The following is a 15,238-nucleotide window of genomic DNA, read 5'->3' on the forward strand; positions in this document are numbered from 1 at the left end:
CCTTCGATCCTCGGTTCTCTCGCCTCTGCTCTCTCAGCCCTTTGCTCCTTTTCTCCGTCCCCCTCGCTTGTTCCTTTTTTATCCTTCAGCCTCGATCGCCCTCTCCTCAGCCTCCGATCCCTCGGCTCGCTCATTTCTTCTCTTTTCTTCTACCTCTATCTCCGCCACGGAGTCGACTTTGTGTTTTCGTTACGTCCTCCTCGTTGAGGAGGACCTTTTTCTCCTCCGCGCCTTTTTGATATTCAAAGCTTTCTCACTTCGGCTGTCTCCACGTTTTCTATTTTCCTTCCACCGCTATGAACACTTGTTTCACAGTTTTTCTGATCTCCCTACTTTGGGCCCTCTTTCTACCGTATTCGGGAGTTCCTTCTTGCTGACCCTCGTTGCTTCAGCAATGTGTAACCTACTTTGATTTTCTTCGCTGCCTTTTTTGCTCACTGCTCGCCTCCCTTAAGTGGATCATTATTGTTTATCGCAGTTTCACGTGTAACTTTTCACTGCGTTTTTTAACGTTTTTTTTAAGTCAGTCTTCTTCTAAAAGTTTCGCAGATAAATTTGTATTTATTTTCCAGAATTTGGCGTTTCGCACTTTGTGAGCCAGTTGATCCTATAATTGCTCAATGGGAGAGGTCAAAACTGTAATTAACTAAGAAATATTCATTGACTGTTCCTTTGATTATGTAAAGGTTAATTAAGTCAGGAATTCTTCTGGGGTCTACAGGTCAGTAGGTCCACTTATAGACAGTGGGTACGCACCCTGTTCTTTTGCATTGCGAGATATAAAGTTGTCAGTCCTTGTAAGAATGTGTAGGGGTTGATGAACACGATCAGCAGGATTTTTAATATTCCAATCGAATCGGAGAATTGAAGAACAGTACAAGTCTAAAATTAATTATTTTCAAAGAATTTCAAAGCTATATCTTCCTTGCCTTTCTTCTTTTGCTCCCTTTATTGCTTCTCGAGTTCCTTCCTCCTCGCCTGTTGCTAGCCTTCTCTTCTTTCCTTCTTTAGAGACTTCGATTCCTTTTTGGTTGTCTGTTTCACATGAATATGGATTATCTATTTGCAGGCGACTGATAATGAGTGTCAGCGACTTGTCTTACCTTTTGTAGCTCTGTCTTCCAGAGACTCGGGATTTTGGGACTTAAATAGGATGCTTTGAAACATTGATTTTGTTATTGAAAGAGTCACAGTAAAAGTGATGCATGTTCTGTTTCCTGTACTTCTTCAAGCGAGAAGAAAAATATTTTAAAATAATATTTTTAATGTAAAATGAGTTTCAGATATTAATGTAATATTGACTTTATTGGATTGGAATGCAGTTCCTGCGTTTTTCCTATCAGGTCGTGAGCAATTCAGGTACCAGTTCTATACGATTTATTAGCCATTATCCCATTTTGGTAACCGGTGTGCTTAATGATAGATTGATAGCTGTATTTATGCTGGACATTAACTGTTTCATTATGTTTTCTGAGTAATTTGCTGAAGCACTCTGAAGAGAGATTTTCCTGTATTTTGTGATTCATATAAAGAAGGGGCCACGATTATTTGTGTTGCCAGCTCTTGGATGGATTTTGTAAATTGAAAGTCGGAAACATTTTGTATATTGATGTCTTGCAAATTAGACGTACCTTATAGCTTGCAGAATGGTTTTCCGCACAATTTACAGCATTTAATTTCCTGGTTTTTCTAAACTCTCTTTCAGAATATTTAGATAGAAGTATTTATCCATAATTAACTCAGTAAATATTAGTTCTCTAACTCCTGATGATGCAATAAACCGCCACACCATTAGACTTTCTCCCTCATACTTCACAGTTGATTATATGTTTCTTGGATCAAATTCACTATTGCTTATATTATACCTTTCGACATTAATTAAAAATTATTCTATCAAGAGTTGAGTATAGTGTTAAGTCAAACTATACAAACTTCATAAACGCAGTAGGGGTTCGGGTCCTTCACACCTCTGAGGATTTCGATAAGTCAAATCCCTGGGGTCCCTGAAAGTATCCTCAGAAACCTGAAAACCAGTCATTCCACGCTGGTCTATCCACATCATAACTTCTTTTTATTTGGTAAATGATCATCTCTTCTTCGAGTAGGTGTCCATTACTCACTGTGTCACCCTAATTTGTAATATTCAGGCCTGGAAACAAGCTTTAGTAAAAAGTCACTGGCTTCATTAGTTGTAGGTAGCTCTTCTGGGATGTAATAGAATTGGTGAGTTGAAGAACAGTACAAGGCCAGAAACCACATTTTAAGATATTTAATCTCAACATGTAGTTCTCTGCGTCCTACATATCTGGACTCCAAAACCAAAGTGTATTAAATACACTGGTCTTCTGTGTGACTGAAGACTTAATACACTATATAGCTCTGGGTTCCAAATACAGTTTTGAGACTATTTGAAAATGTCTAATTTTGAACTTGTACTGTTCACCCATTCAGTTGCAAATACGCTCACAGCAATTGTGCAAGAGTATAAACATTTCCTAAAAACCAATTGAAGTTTATTGAACAAAAATAAAAGACACCAGAGTATTTTTCTCGTCCCTTGAAGAAACCCAAAACAGAACACCCATCTCTTTTGCTACGGCTCTCTCAACAGCAAAACCAACGTCTCAAAGGATCCTACTTAACTCCCCAAATCCCGAGTCCCTAAAAGACAGAGTTGCAAAAGGTAAGACAAGTCGCTGACACTCATTATCAGTCGCCTGCAAATAGATAATCCATATTCATGTGAAACAAACTATCAAAAGGGAACCAAAGCCTTTAAGGAAGAAAAGAAGAAAAGACTAGCAACAGGCGACGAGGAAGGAGCTGGAGAAGCGAGAAAGGGAGCAAAAGAAGAAAGGTAAGGAAGGTGGTAAAAGGAGGAGAAGGATGCTCCTAATTCGTAGTTCTGGGCGGGGTTTGCGAGGGAGAAAGAGGAAAGCAAGGGGCGAGAAAGGGTGCCTGAGGAGGACAGACGAGGCACAAAGCGAGCTGAGGTATAAATTGGTTTGTTTGCCGCGGAGATAAAAGGGGCCGCTAAATGTTATCTTTAAGGTGTCGGATCAACGCAAATGTGGCTGAGTTACTCGTAATTATAGTATACACGCTCGGCCCTCGTCTCTACCTGCCGCGCCGTGCATCGGCTCTCTCTTGGTCCCTTTGCTCTCAACCCTCAGCTCTGTCTCGTTCCTCGCACGGCACCATTGGCGTAACTATTGGTCACAGATCCGATCGGACCAGATACCAGACGTAACAAGCGATACATGTTTGGCCAGCCAGAGAATCGCCCGATGCGATCTGACTCTGATCCCAAGATCCTTCATCTACAATCACCATGAAAATACTCTTAGTTACTATAAAGCAATGCAAATTGTTTGATCAAACGTAAAGTTACATTTTGGAATTTTATAAGAAGTGATAGGTATTATAATTGATTTCAGATGTACAGATGATCAGGAAAATAAATGTCTGACGACTCTTATCTATTTATCACTTGTTTATGTTTTGTATTGAAAGATAACGTTTTATAGTTTTATTCGAGTATTTACCTACAAAAAACTGTTATAAATACATTTTAAATCCTTTTCCTTTTTATTGATGTATATTTTTATGTAACACTTTCTAAACAATTAACGTGGCTGGATATTATTATGACCACCTGCAGGTACAGTGACTCTCTCTGTATTTGAAAGTTTCGAACTTTCGAATATTCGAAGCTTTGAATTTTTCAAATTGTTGGACCTTCAAATTTTCAAATATTTAAATATTTTTACAATTTTGAAGTTACAGACTTTCAAACATTCAACGTTTTGAAATGTTTAAATTTTCGTCTTTACATTTTAAAATTTTTGTTTTTCCTAATATAATTACGATGCAAATAGATCCCTCTTTGGAATATTAATTGCAGTATTCATTACTCATAAATGATACATGTCCACCTTCATGTTTTTGTAGAAAAGCAAAAAATACTCTTGCTCAAGAACTGTATCTAATTAAATCATGAAGTCATGGACCCCTTGACTAAAGATGGAATTTGATTCATTGATTCAGAAGAGTACACATAGAATCCTTGAGAGAATATTCACCAAAATTTTAGACCTGTTATCTTTGTTTCTTAAAGTACTCATGAAAAACTAGAATCTGTTTCATTTAGATTTTAGTATGTGTATTTAAAAGTATCTGGAAATATTTGGAAAAAATAGTTTCTATTTTCTGAAATGCTTACAACTGATTCAAATCTCATTAATCAAAGTCAGAACCTACTTGCTAGATACTTCATTCTAATTCTAGTAGCAGTTTATACATGTAATATATCCTTGCAAACTTGAGGAACTAAAATTCGACATAATTCTGCCTTTTAAATTCATCTGCAAACGTTGCTAGTTTAAAACGAATTCAGTAGCTGTGGAGTATTTTGCGATTGGACGTGAATGGTTCGTTTGTGTAGTTTTAGTAGCCTCGAGATGGAAAACAGATAGAACCAACGCGAGCAGCAAACGAGCCAAATAAAAGAGCTCGACCTCGTGTTAGCTTGTTGGCTCGGTTTTATCAAAAATCAGATAGACGTTTAATTACTTTACAAGCTTCCTGTGTACTTTTCTTTCGTCCGTCTACTCGCAATTAAGGCGAGATTAATATTAACAGGTTTCACCGCTTACACGCAGAACTGGTAGTTTTTTATTCTATTTTCTCATTTTGGGACTGATACTTGGCTCTGAGCACTTTTTGCTCGCTATAGTAATGGAAGTACCAGAAAGTAAAATTTGGAGCAGTATACTCGCACCTGTCTGGGCGTGACGAATTTCGTATACCTATACTATAGCATGTTAATTTTATACTACATATGGATATTAATTTTTTGTGACGATCTATGCAATCTTGTAATCATACAGCTGGATGCAAAAATATTCAACCATGGTAAGTGACTACTAAGTATTAATATAAATCAATGAACAAGAAAATATTTAAAGAGGATGAAAATGCATTTTGAAAATGGAAAACAGAAACTTTTTTAAAAATTAGATTGTTAGGATATAAAACTTTTTTATTTGTCATTAATATATCTACTGTTGCGTATAAATCTAACAGTAATCCTGAAGTTCTTCAGATGTATTATAAATTTTATAGTTTATTTTTTACTCTTTTGTCGAGGAATATTATTTTTGCAAATTGCGTATTATTTTGCATTATTTCACTTAAACACAAAAGATACGAAAGAAGGCAAATATCCTTCGACAAAAATTGTAGACTTAATTAAGTAATAATTCTCTGTGAAGAACGATTTTTAAGATCTGTTTTAATTATACACTTTTTGCTTGATCAACAAACGAAGTATTTTAATTAAGATGAAAATTTTGGAAATGCTTCTCTTCCGACGGCTTCTTTCAGCGCAGTGACGTTGCAAGTTGCAACAACTCAAGCATTTCTCAATCTAAAGTATGAACATGTTGTACTTTTACTATTACATACTATCTGCGTATTCCTATTAACTATTTACGCCGCTGTGAAGAAAATAATATTCTAGTTTTTTTAGAATTTTAACAATTTATTACACTCGTTTCATGAAACAGAGGGTCGTTATCTTGGAACGTACTACTCTCGCGTTTGAATAACCAGGTGTGAATAAATTCCAGAACTCAGTATCCTGATTTCCCAATGTGTCTTAAATTTGCAAATACCTATGTGAGTGAATGTATTACTTATTTTATCCATCGATACGATTCAGTGGAACTAGGTAAGTAGTTTCTGTTTAATAACTATCTTAAAAATCACATAGATTTCGTATGCACAGGACTAAAAATCAGTATTTTTAATACCTCCACCCACCTCGTTTAAATTTAAACTGGCCTCTCTGCGATGTGATGATGGGGATTTTACGGTACATTTACTCCAGGCTTAAGTTCTTACAGCATACTATCGGTTACCCAGTAATAAAAATTAATAGGATCTATTCTATTACTCTTTTCCAGAGGTTCGAGACTTTTTAACCAGCTGGAGATCCTTTCGTTTCAGCTGACCTGGAATTGAAACTTCTTCGACGTTGTATTACGTGATTGCTAGCCAACTGAATAATGGCCGACATCCGGCCGAGGAACACGCGACGCTTTAAATATCGTTATTAGCCCCTTATTTGCTCAAGGAATGTCATCGGGTTCTTTCAGCGGCTTGACAACCCTCAGGATGCATACTCGACCACATTCCGCCCTGTTTCGCTTCACCGAGCTGTCGTCGTCCAAATGTGCCCTTTGACATCCGCCTCGTAGTGGTTCTCGCTAATATTCGGACACTTGCATCAATTCCATTCCGAAATTCCATATTTTGAACGACTATATCTACAACTATAATTCTGATTTTTTAACTCGATGCATAAAATGCAAGTAGGTACATAGTTAATTCTTGAAACTTTTCAATTTCAATAAATTAAATATTTGGTGCTCCAAAATTCTCAAAACTTTAGGTTCTCGTCTGTAAGTGTTTGTTGTCGATTGTATGTTATGCTAAATTCCTATTCAATGGAAATTTATAGAAACTCGTGTTAGATTAGTGTCTGAATATTAATGGAGCCACTGTGAATAGGCCACTGTGAGTAATTCTGAAATCAGAGGAAATTCATACATTATTTATTAAGCAAATTCGGAGAGGAAGAAAATTCTCAACGAGAATCGAGACGTTCTTATTATATAACAAACAGAACAGAATTTAATTAAACCATTTTTAGAAGAATCCAAAGAAATCTGGAATCTTGAATTTAAGTAATGTATCCTAGATCAAATTATCAATCTCAGTTAATAATAGTGACTTGATAAAGTAATGTGATAATATGGATTAGAAGAATTTTATTGGCAATGAGAAAAAGAAATGCTTCGTTATATTGCAATCATTATATTAAAATTGAACTTTTTTCAGTCAGTCTTAATAACGTTAAAAATTATCATTATAATTTACATAGTATCATACTAATTTTATATCCATCGTTTAGTAACATAGAGTGAGAGAATCTTAAAGTAATACCCACCAAAGAGATTCAAAGAAACTTTAAAGCTTGAATGTAAATCTCGTATTGCGTATCAAATGATCAATTTCAATTGACAAAGGTGCTTCAAAGAACTGCTTTGTCTGATAGCATGAATTAGTATTGAAAAAACTTGTTACCTACGTACATATATAGTCACAGTGTGAAGGGTCGAGAATCGGAGGATAGTTACGAGCGAATAATTAGATCAGGCCGAGCATAATTAATAACTCGGGTCCCGGTTTTTTCTTCCATTCCGTGAGGGGAGCTGATTTATGATATCGGCCACGGCACTTATCGAAACTTTAAGGATAATAAAAGGCCGGGGAAGCTGGAAAGGATTAAGAAAAGTGATGGACGATGACCGATCAGCGCCGTCACAATAACGATCCGCGTAAATAATAAGACTCGTTACGGCTCTCCCTTCCAAGCCTTTCTCTTTCTTTGTTTTTCGTCCTTAATAGCGATCAGCCGCCATAACTTCTCGCGAGGCAAACGCCAAATTGCGATGGGAAAACGGGATGGCAGACATGTACATACTTACCTTTCTCGTGTGATTTTGTACCCGATGTTCAACTTTATGTTACTTTTATGTGACTTGCGTGAAAATTATTAAATCAGGCTTGTGCGTTACGTAGTGGTATGTACCCACTATGGAACATAAACTAAGTAGAAAGTACAATCGGGGTTTTCCATTTGTTTAATAGCGAATCAATTGTCCTTTTTGATTAACCTTTGCAAGTTAAGAGTAGTCAATTAGAGTAGTCAATTGTATTCCATATATGTTTCGTAATCGGCATGTGTTCGTGTTGGAAGAGTGAAAACAACCCTTATAGTTTAGCATGGGAAAGATTTTTTGGAATATTTTGAAGGACTGAGAAGGGTAATCATTTTGGAATTGTATCTGATAAGAAATATGGAGAAACGAACTTAGAGTTGTGAGCTTACAACGATTCATTTGTTTCCACAACTTCGTTTCTCTACGTATATTGAGTAATTTAATGTTTTTCTTTCGAAAATTTGAGATATTGATAACGTAACTCACTATTCTCTCAAAAGAGAAGAGAAATAATTTGTCTCAGTTTTCAAATTTGGAACTTTCGACTTTTTAGTGATTCATAAATATTCAAGTCCTTAATTTTCAAATTTCCAAATCTTCAAAATTACTAGTATTCAAAATATCAATTTTCAATTATTTAAATTCATTAAATTTTCAAATTTCGAACTGTCAAACGTTTAAAACTTTCAAACTTTCATATTTTAAAACCTAACACATGAGTATTCAAAGCTTCCAAATTTTTAAATCTGGCATTTTCAAATTTCTAACTGAAATACTCGAGGCTCCCAAATTTTGAAATATTTGAAACACGTCTTCAGTATCCTAAAATTTCCCATTTGCAACCCTCAAACATTCAAAGCTTTCAGGATTTTAAATAATTCGTTGTTCACAAAAAGTACCATCTTGTTTTCTCTCATATCAATGACTTAAGTCTCACAAATCTTCAAATATATAAAACCCAAGTCTTTAGTATCTCAAACATTCCTACTTCCAACCCCCAAACATTCAACGTTCTCAAGTCCTCAAATACTTCGTTGTCCCCAAAACGTGACACATTCTTCTGCCTCATAGTGACAGCCATAAACTGGAGACCAAACTCCTTAAAAAGTATCTCTAGTACATCGCCCTGGCATTAATTGTCAAATAAAACCGCGCAATGGCGTAGAGCACATTGTACCATTCCTGAGCCACAGGAACCAGGAAACGGTGGATCGTGATCATAAACCGTGCACACGTTAACTACCAGCCAGATGCTCGTTCAAGTAGCGAGTTATGGAAAGAAGGTCGAGCATTCTTACAACCTTACATTCCTATATTCTCAGTGGTTGAACCGTCATCGCGAGTCGCGAAGGGGAACAAGGGAAATAATGTGTCTCGTGGCTCCCCACGTAAGGAAAAGAAGAAAACCACGGTTGGGGGTTGCGAGGGGGCGGGAGGGGGTTCCCAGCGAAAAGTGCACGCGCAACTGCATCAGAATGGCATATCGTGGCGCATTAATTCCCGTAATGGCCGACTGAAACGACCTGGAACCGCGAAATAAGCAGCTCTTTGCTTCCTACGTTTCTTTAATTATTGGCATTTCAGGGGTTGAGCTGTATAGCTGAGCCGTGGGTAAAACCGTTTCTATCTTGGCCCCTGTGCTCCTCTACCGCTAGCTACCATAATGAGCCGTTTTTTTTCTCTGTATTCTGCTTTCTTCACGGAACAAACGAGGATGTAAATAGTGAGTCTCGGACGGCAAATTAAATCGGCGGGAAGTGAAGTTTGAGAAACCGTACGGGTGCATAGTGGTTTGAAACAGTCATCTGACCGCGGAAAACTGTGCTCCGCTTTGAAAGAGTATGGGAATTGTTTCGAAATATGACTGTCTAGTTGTATTTATTATAGAGAGTGTTTCAAACAAAGGGTCCAAGAGTTTGAGGGATTATAGAGCTCAGGGAGAGGTGCAAAAGATGTCGAATCAACGTGGATCCTACAATCGATCCTTTCGGCGTAAAATGGAGTTTTATTATTTACGAATTTTATTAGTTTTTGAAGTCATGCATCCTGAGAGCTTTTTACTCAGCGTTTGATACTCGTTTTCATTGTAAGGTCTAATTTTACACAATGTACAGTTGTTGAACTCAAAGTGACTTTCGTATCTCGATGAAAAGGCAAAGTAACAAAAACTAGTTGTAGTATTGTATGTTATTCCTTACAGTGTATAACTTTTGTTTAAAATATTTTTCCATAGTCTGGAAGTAATTTAGGTGGCAGATTTTACAATTAGTGAATCACCCTGTATATTAAGAACTTTGGAAATGGAAAGTAAATTGCTTAATTGAGAAAGAAAAATTCTGGAATTCTTCTGAAACTGTTTTATAAGTTCAAATTTAAAATTTTTAAATATTCGAAGCTCTTCAAATTTCAGATTTTTAAATATTGAAGACTCTAGTCCTCAGTTTCTTTATTTTTCAAATTTTTAACACTTATCTATTTTAAATATACACTCAAGTTCTTGAATCACATACTCACTAGTTTGAATTAATTAGACTCTGAGGATTTAATAAAAGCAGAGACAAGACTATAATTCTACTTAAACACCAGGTCCAAGTGAACCTATATCCAGATAATACCTTATTTCACTAAATAAAACCACTTAATGCCCTTTCTTCTTTCTGAAAATATAAATTCAACATTCGAAAGTTTTCAATGAAAGCCTCAGCTCGAATTTTTTGAAAATATAACACATCGTTTTGCCTTACAGTTACAGAAATATGTCTCCATAAAGAATAAGACCCCAGGTTTCAATTACAAGGAACCTAAATCTCAACAACGAACCAAGTGTCCCATCAACCTCGTATCAAGCCAGCATTGTACATAAATCCATTTAGCAAAAATCGTGGACCTACAGGGCCTCGCTGAATGGTCAGGCAGGACAGTTGAACGCAGGGGGGGCAGAAAAAGGGGGGGAAAGCTTTCCGTGAAAGCGATCTAACGCGGTGGCAGCGAAAAAGCAGAGGGCATTCACGCCGATTATTTAGATAATAGGAGGCAGGAAATTTCGTTGGTTCATGTGTGCGGTGTTGAGGCAACACAGGGCGCAAGCCCGCAGCTTCCATGGCCTGCGATTCGCTGGCATGATTCATGGTGCAGCGTCGACAAAGCGCCAACTCGGCGGTTCGCAAGAAAAACGAGCCTCGGGCAATTTATTTTAAATATAACCGCCCGATTCGCTGAGCCCGATTTGTTCTGGGCATTAAAAGGGTGGCCCCTCTCCCTGAGAGAGGAGAAGGGGGAGGTAGAGCGCGGCACCCTCGTACACGAGCCCGCAATCCGTAAAATGTTACCCCAAAACATGCCCGTAATTCGAATATAATGGACTCGGCTCACCCTATTTCGGGTCTATATCCCCTTCGGCTTTTGCGAGGAGTTGTTTACATGTGATTGTGACGCGTGGATGTAAGGATAGTCTGGGATTTGCCCGCGTGTAATTGGAATGTAGTTAACCCTTATCATACTAACTTTAACCGTTATCGTATCACTTTGATTGGGCTCTGTCAAATGTTTCATAAGTTTGAAAGTTTGAGAATTTGAGGGAGGTTTTGATGTAGAACTTTCAGAGAGCAGATTTCCTTGTTTTAGATTTATCAGTTTTTTGGCGTTTGAAGAATATGTAGTTAAAGGGAGGTTTCAGAATTTTTTAAATTAGTAAGGTGGTAGACTTCATAGTGGTGGTTGCCTCATGAGTTTAATATTACAGGCTCCATTTTAAACCTACGTTTTTTCCAAACATCAGGTTGTGTTTTAAATATTTGAAAACTTTTAAATATAGAAGCTATCGGTACTTAAGGTTTCAAATTTTTTAAATATTAGCAACTAAAGATTTGTGTTTTAAATTTCAGAAAATTTTATAATTGATATTTAAAATATTCAAAAATAAGTAGATTTGAAATTTCTATAGTAGTGGTGAAGAAGATTATTAATATTTTGTAGTATCTTTTGTTTTCTTCTTATCTTGCAAACACTGTCCCCTAAAGAGAGGGAATAATACATTACTCACTGTATCAACTTAGTTTAAAATATTTCAATCTAAAAACAAATTACTCTTGTGTTATATAGATACTAATAATTAAACGCAGTAACTTTTTTACTAGATTTTCAAGATTTTTGAAAACACTCAACCCTCAAAATACCTACTTCTGACTATTTCAGCGTTTGGGCTCTTAATTTCTGGCATTTCTCAAAAACAGACACGTAAATCGCTTTACTTAGGCTTGGCAAGTAACAAAAGAAAGAGAAACAGGGAACACACTTAAGCCCCGGCGTGTTACAGTATTGTAGGGGTGGAGCAAAATTGCTGGGGTTTGTTATTTCGAAAGCATTGTTATTAATTCAGCGTGCGATGTGGCCAAGCTGAGAGCGTAAACTTGTCACGACTTTCCTCTCGCCTAGTACTGTGACATTGCCACCCTCCTCAAGCGTTGTTCTTGCGGGATTCATTAAATCATTGACATTCTGCGTGGCACGTGGCGGTACATCCCCTTTTATAAGCACTTTCGATAGACTGCACCCTCCATTCCTTTCTCCTTTCTCGCTGGCCGATTCAAGTGTTTCCAAGCTACTGACATAGCAGAAGTCGAACTTTAAATTGATTTAAACTAGGGATTTTAAAGGTTTGAGAATTTTGAGAGTTTTTAAAAACATGCAGTATAGTGTGTATAGTGTGTCTTACGTGAAGTTTGTAATTAACTATCTTTAAGAGGATCCATAGTATTTAACAAAGTAATTTTTAGTAAAATATTAGATTATGATGTACAAGATACCGAAGAACCCTGGATCCCACTTGAGCTTATCAAAATTCTTGTCATAGCTAGGGTACTTTGTCCCTATTTCTGTGCCGTCGGATTAGAATCATTTATAAAAAATGAACTTTATTAAAAGTGTAAGGTAAATATCCCAATACTTGAACACTTAAGGTGTCAAATGTCCAAGTATGTAAACTTAACTAAAAGGAATAGAGTAAAAGTGGCATAATCCATTTTGTTGTATCTCTTATGGTTGAACTTTTACAGAGCTTTAAAATCTGAGATGTTTGTAGGGAATGAATTTCAAATTTTTAAAGCTCTATAAAAGTTAGAGATATATACAACAAAACGTATTAAGACTCTGCTCTATTTCTTCCCTTCAGTGCACCTGTAACATTACACCATCCTCTGATTGTTAGTTCAGCATATAGGTATGTTAACTTTAAGACATTATTATTGCAAAATGGATGCAGATCGAACTATATGTCATAGGTCACAGGACACTCTGTGTTCCATTTAGGGTCCCCTACTACCGTTTAACCTTTTCAATACCCCAGAGCCGATATATTAGCTTCCCAGATTTCCTGAGAAATACCTTGAAGCAATATTTCGTCTTTCCATTTTTAATATAATTTAAGTAATGACACTTTATTTTTTATAAAATACGTTTCTGTAGTAAAAAATAAGTCGACTGAACAGGAATGTGTGTTTTACCGAGTATAGAAGAATATGTTAATTTGGCGCTGCTTGGAAAACTTGTAAGGTACTAAAAGGGTTAAATTATTACCACGTATATTGTTAATTTACACCCTGAATAAACATATTTTTGTGGCTCCCCTAAAGGGGCAGATAATCGGATACTCGAACAAAGGGGTAGAACACAAGCAAACGAGTAAGCAAGAAGTCTCGCAAGAAAAAGAGAACAAAAAGGCAAGACGAGACGTAGAAGGGTGGCTGAACAAAATGGCCTCGAACGGACTCCTAATGGCCGGCACTGGCTGTTTGCGCGGCCATATTACATAACTCTCCTACGAACAGCGTAAATACGTTCTCTTAAGGAGCGTTACGAGGCGTGCTTACTTCGTTCTGCATTACGAGCTCAGTTTTACGAGCGGCGCTAATACACCCTTTCTCAAGCATTCCTTCAACTGCACCCCTCGAGACCTTCGAGATTGTATCGATAGCTCCTCCATGTCGAACCTTTGTAGTCAAAATCGTAACAGAACTATTAAATTTGTTTGCTGGGTATTTAATGTTCTTGTATTTACATCGAACAGTTTGATGAAGTGTGTTTATCTCTTTCTTTCGCAAATTATTTTTCCTTTTTGCCAGACGCTAGATAAAAGGGAAAGAAGAAACGCTGAGGAAACAGTGAAAGGCGCGGCAATATTTAAAGCGTAGTATATCAAACAATTCATTTATAGTAGTTTATTATCAAATAGAGTTGTAATTGGAGATCATCGTACAGAGTGAAACTGCAAAATGCACATGCATCGCTGCGTTTGTGAGACAATATCATCGTAAAAATATACTCTTCCTTAAGCCTGTTGAACCATTTTTTTCCTGTAACTGTTTCTTCTAACATTAACTACTTAGGGGAAGACATGATTTGTTCAAGTTGCCTGAGTTACTCTATATATCACTTTATAAATTTCATTTTATGTAAAAATTAAATACTTCTCCTACGTTACATCGCATACTTTCAACCTTAACTCTTCTACTACTATCATACAAAAAAGTATTTGGGATTCGCTTACAAAAAAACTGCAATTGCAACTTTATAACTGCATCACTGCATGTATGAAAAAAATTGTATTTACAGTAGAATGATGCAGTTTGTTAGAAAGAAAATATGAGCGTCTTAGGCCCGATTCTAAGATATATCTTTTCTCGTTTTCTCAACTGAAAGTAACAAGAACAATTCCCATTTTTCAAATAAGGAGAGACATACGAGCTCTCAGTAAAAATCCGCTCGTCAGCACTGGACCTTAATCAGATTTCGCTAAGCGTCCAAATATTTGTATATCAAAGTTCAGAAGTTGAAAAATAATGATCTCCATAAAAGTAGAGAAACATAATACGATATTAAAATTCATCGTGTTCTCCCATTATCCGAAGTAATGTATCGGCTCGTTAACTTTCCGCTCGACGATAGATCATCAGGTCCGATCGCTGCTATGGTCTCTCGTAGAAAGCTCGGAGAGACAGAGAAAGGGGGAGGTCGTAAAGAAGCATCTGGTTTTCATCCCCCAGCCGAAAGCCACCCTCGTGCGAATCTAATATTCCCGTGCCATTAACCTCGAACATGTGTAGAAGGTAATCGCTTCGACCCCGACTCTAGACACCTCTTTGTTACCCGAGGCCATATCGAGCACGATAATCTCCCTAACTTCTTCTTTCCACGGAGTAATCATTCCTCCGTCGCGATCTAAACGATCTTAATGTCGATGCTACTGTTTGCTCTACATGGCTCTTACCACTCGTTTAATTACGATCAGGAAATCTTAGACTTCATTAAAATTCACTTTCTTGGAATTATTAAATCTTTTTTTTTAAGAAATTTGACACGGTGTGATATACTAGAAATTTTTGATGGGAGTAGATAGCCTTTATTAGACAACACCTTATATAGCACAGAGATGTCTTGAAACGTCTTAAAGATATCCAGCAAAATCCTAGAAATGTTCAAAAGACGTCAACATTATGTCGTAAGACGTGCAGATATAAAATGGACGTAAAATAGACGTCTTCAAGACGTCCTGTGCTGTCTGGGATTTAAGATGATATAATGTTTCAAGTCGAGATGTAAAAAATTTCTGAAAATTTGAGGACAAGGGATGCTTTCTGATGTCGATTTGGTGTCAGCTAGAAATTCTAGTATTT

At 36.8% G+C, this 15,238-nt stretch overlaps 1 long non-coding RNA gene across 4 annotated transcripts in view; it reads left to right on the forward strand.

Annotated features, from left to right (window-relative positions):
• Positions 1-15,238, forward strand: part of LOC143184718 (uncharacterized) — a 53,013-nt gene that overhangs the window by 4,924 nt on the left and 32,851 nt on the right. Inside the window, exon 5 of one of the 4 annotated variants that reach the window (XR_013002809.1) lies at positions 5,967-6,448. The exons of the other annotated variants lie outside the window; for them this stretch is intronic. This is a non-coding gene — a long non-coding RNA (uncharacterized LOC143184718). Of the gene's footprint in view, positions 1-5,966; positions 6,449-15,238 lie in introns of those variants that run through there. 4 annotated transcript variants of the gene reach the window in all.

Source organism: Calliopsis andreniformis, chromosome 10 (genome assembly GCF_051401765.1).
Source record: "Calliopsis andreniformis isolate RMS-2024a chromosome 10, iyCalAndr_principal, whole genome shotgun sequence".
Taxonomy (NCBI): domain Eukaryota; kingdom Metazoa; phylum Arthropoda; class Insecta; order Hymenoptera; family Andrenidae; genus Calliopsis; species Calliopsis andreniformis.